Source organism: Uranotaenia lowii, chromosome 2, assembly GCF_029784155.1.
Source record: "Uranotaenia lowii strain MFRU-FL chromosome 2, ASM2978415v1, whole genome shotgun sequence".
In the NCBI taxonomy this organism is placed as follows: domain Eukaryota; kingdom Metazoa; phylum Arthropoda; class Insecta; order Diptera; family Culicidae; genus Uranotaenia; species Uranotaenia lowii.
The window spans coordinates 184128599-184133452 of record NC_073692.1 but is presented as its reverse complement, the minus strand read 5'-3'; positions in this window follow the sequence as shown (position 1 = coordinate 184133452).

Here is a 4854-nt window from a genome sequence, read left to right as displayed (position 1 = left end):
TATAATGAATCATAGCTAGACAACACTTTTTACTAATCGGAGAAAAATTTGCGGGACATTTTAGCGATCTACCTACACTTAGTTTTCCGCTTATTAAAAATTAAAAATTCTGGTATACGCCTTGACTTTTCTGATGACCCTTAACCGTGGTTGCCTATCAGGTGCCTCACTCCAACACACATGATTTGAACTTTTTAGACATTTTTGACAGTGTTTGTATACTTTTCCACACTAACGCAAAGAAATTTTTGAACAATCAACGGGTTTTCCAGCCATCGATTTAATAATGATGGATTTTGAAGGAAACTGTGCTGAATATGTTTTGCCTTCCTTTCAGAAAGGTATAGTTACCGGTCGATTTTGTAGATAATTAATTATGGGTCTTAGATATACCTTTATAGGTACCTATCAGACGATGTCAGTGTATTTGTGTGTATTGGTGTGATTTTTTTAAAACTTTTTTTCCACGTTTTTGCGAAACTGGGCAGTACAATAAAAATGATTTTTATATTTAAAAAATTGTTTTTTTTTCTTCTTCAATATATAAAAAAAAAGAAAAAAAAACAAAATGCTTTGAAAAATAAATTTTCATAGTAATTATCATCAAATCATCACTCCAAAAAATGTGTCAATTTGGCTTGCTAGCCACACCCAGCAATCACTAATCAAGATTATCGTATATATGACGTCAAATTAAACATGACGTCATATACACGATGGGCGCGCTCGCTGTGTGTAGTGGTAAAATTTACAGGCTCCACTCCCATTCATGATGTCTTAATGACGACAAAACGAGCGGGAAGAAGGAGTAGTAGAGATTAATAAAATTTCTAGCATTAATTTTAATTTTATTTTTTTGTACCAGCTCTGTGTTAACCGAACCGGTTTCAAAAATTTTAGAGCCGAAGCTCCAAAACCATGTTGTGGTATGTAATATGAATTTTCATAAAGCGGTACGACCCCGAACTTGCCATATCAAACCGATGGGCCTAGAGCCCAACATCGCATTCTTCTGCAGCGATGGCGAGCTTCGATACTACGACGCAAGCGGGAATCTGTCAGATAATTTTGTAGTAAGTTTGGAAAAGGGCGAACGCGCCTAATGTAAACAAACCTAGCGTAACATTTCATAAGGGCGAAACTATCAGTTAGCTCGGAACAAAAAAAAACGCTTTTGAAATTTCGGAACATCTTATCAAATGCTATTTAAAAAATCGACGCTATCTATTGGCACTACCCGAATAAAAAAAATCAATTCTAAATAGGCGTAATTTCACGTTCCAACCTGTTCCAACGAAAATGCATCAACAAAAAGTTTCACCTAATTTAATTTTATCAACTGTTTTAAAGATTAAAGTGATTTTTTTGTACAGACGCGTGAATTTCAAGATGTTGAATTCCCTGGACTTTAAAGTATTTCTGATTTGGAACTTAATTTGAAAAAATCGAGTCCAATAGTGAGTTTCAGAATTCAGATTAAAATCCAAAAATTCAGATGCAATCCAGCGCTAGACGATTTACAAAACAAATGTACAAAACCGACATAATTGACTCAAATGTCAAAATAGTCAATTACTACAAAAATGACATAGTTGTTTAAATTTTCTTAAGTTACAAAGTGGACCAAATTTACATAATTGACAAAATTGACAACATTCTCAAACTTTTATCAAGTTTTAACAAACCTGACAAATTTCGCAAATATGGCAATAATTGACAGAAATTTACCAAAATTGACCAATTTTCAATGGATTTACATGAATGATAACATTTACAAAATTGGCAAAACTGGATAGATAAAATGAATATAAATCATATAACTGAAAAAGTTTTCAAAATATGCAAAATTGACAGAATCAATATAAAAAAAAATTAAACAAATTCACAAAACTGACAGAATTTACAAAAATTTCAAAATAGTCTATAATTACAAAAATTACATCATTGTTAAAATCGTAAAAAATTACCAATTGGACCAAATTTGCATAGTTGACCAAATTGATATAAAATACAAAAAAAAACAATAATGACAACATTCACAAACTTGATAAATTTTACAAACCTGACAAATTATGCAAATATGGCAAAAAATGTGCCCTTTTCAAAAATCGATCTTACGTTGCGCGTCATTCGTTGGCATAGTCGCATAGTTATACTTGTACGTACATAAAGGGTGCTAGGTGGTTTTGTCATAAATCAGGACATAACAGATTTGTTCGTAGTTTTCATAGTTCAATTACAAATTCGATTGTGATTTTAGATTTTTTTTTGACATCCAGGACAATTCAGTTCATTTTGAAAACAAATTTTCCAAAATCAGGACAATTCGAAAGTTTTAGAAAAATCAGGACAACCTCTCGAAAGTCAGGACAAGTCCTGAAAAATCAGGACACCTGCCACCTCGTCGTGCATTACAATTCTAGCGTAACATTTCAAAAGGGCGAAACTGCCAAATGTAAAAAAATCGAGTTAACCGCGATTCCGGATGTAAGCGGTTGCACTTTACCTAATTAACGCGGTTTCATCTTAAAATCACTTAAAAATTTCAAAAAATGAATAAAATTCAATTGGGCGAAACTTCCTGTTGATGCATTTTTGTTGAGACGTGAAGTTACGCCTATTAAAAATGGGGTTAATTTTTCTATTCGTGTAGGGCCAATAGGCGTAACTGAGCCGATCAATTGGGCGAAACTTGCAGGCGTAACTGAAAAAAGGCGAAACTCGAAAATCTTTGAAAAATAGTGAAAAAAGTTAAAAATTTTGATGAACAACGAATAATATGTGAATAAAATGCACATTTTTTTTATTTTGTTGAACGAAAAGTTGTCGATTTTTCAAACAGGTTTTGATTGGATGTTTCATGAATTTAATTTGCGGCTTTATCGGTGATGGTTAAAGAGTTGAAATGAAAGACGGATAGAATATCAGAAGAAAATTCTAAGGTGGTGAAAAGAGTCTTTCATTTCAGCTCTTTAACCCTCACCGATAAAGCCGCAAATTAATTTCATAAAACAAACTCACGGTGATTTCTCTTCTTAAAATGATTAGATGTGTCGAAATTTCAAACGCGTTTTTCTCGTTTCGAGCTAACTGCTAACTTTATCAGGATTTGTCCTGATTTTCGGGAGAACGTTTTAATTTTTTAAAAACTCTCGAGTTGTCCAGATATTTCAAAATTGGTGCCTAAATGTCCTGAATTGTTCTCATTTTTATGAAAACCTCTAAAATTTAATCGAATTTGTAGTTAAACTATGAGAAAATCTAAAAAATCTGTTATAAAATAGTTAAATGGTGTTTTTTCAATATGAACTGCAGGCAAGTCAAAAAGCTGCGTACTATTGTTGCATAAATCATGGCGTTTACAACACCTGCTACTGCTAGATGAGTTGATCCCAGTATCACATTATTTTTTTCAATAAGATTCTATTTTCCCTACCCAGCATGAGAGCAGCAGTGGTATCAATTTTTTCAAAAGGGCGTGCGGCCAAATGTTAACAAATCGAATTGTCAGCTGGGTGAAAAAGTACCGTTTGAAGACCTACATTTTAAACCTAATTATTTTCAACGCGATTTTCTCGAAACAGCTTTTGCCCTTTACTAAAATGAATAAACATAGAAATAAAAAATCTTAGCATACCTTTCAGGGGCATTCTTACTAGTCTACATTTAAAGGACAATTGGGTTCAGCTAGTAACCAAAAAATTTTATGTTTGGCTTGCATAAAAAGTGACCCGTGATTCAAACGGAAATTTCACTGTTATCGAGTGCACACATAATATTCTAATGCATTTTGATGATTATTGATTTACATTTTCGCTATTTTTGTCATTTCTGTCATGTTTATCAGTTTTGTCAATTTTGTCTTTTTTCCAATTTTGTATTTTTTCCAATTTTGTATAATCAATTTTTCAAATTTTCTGTTTCATCAATATTGACAATATTTTTTATCAATTTTGTCAATTTTGTTTATTTAATTTTGTCAATTTTGTCAATGTGGCCAAAATGGTCAATTTGGACAGTTTTTTTTCTGTTTCATCAATTTGACCTAATTTACAAAATTGAAATAAATTGACAAAGTTGACAAAATTGAAAAATTGGCATAATTGGAAAAAAATTGAGGAAATTGAAAAAATTGACCAAATTGACAGAACATGGAGGTCAAATTGATGAAACAGAAAATCTGTCCAAATTGACCATTTTGGCCAAATTGACAAGATTGACAAAATTGAGTAAACAAAATTGATAAAACATATTGTCTTTATTGATGAAACAAAAGCTCGAGCTCGCGCGACTCTACGGCGAACCCAGTATCCAGAAGGTGGTGAAAGCTGGCCGGATACGCTGGGCTGGACATGTTGCGAGAATGCCGGTCTACTGTTCTGCAAAACAGGTGTTCGCTACGAATCCGGTAGGAACAAGACGAGCGGGGGCGCAACGAGCGAGGTGGTTAGACCAAGTGGAGCGTGATCTGGCGAGCGTGGGGTGCCCGAGAAATTGGAGAACGGTTGCTATGAACCGAGTGAATTTTAGGAATTATGTTCGTCAAGTTATGTCGTGACTCGGAATACTATGTAAATAAATAATAAAGATGAAACAAAAAATTGAAAAAATTGATTAAACAAAATTTACAAAAAATAAAAAAAAAAACAAAATTGACAAAAATGACAGAAATGACAAAAATGACGAAAATGTAAATCAATAATCATCAAAATGCATTAAATATTATGTGTGCACTCGATAACAGTGAAATTCCCGTTCGAATCACGGATCACTTTTTATGCAAGCCAAACATAAAATTTCTTGGTTACTAGCTGAACCCAATTGTCCTTTAAATGTATAGGTACTAGTAAGAAT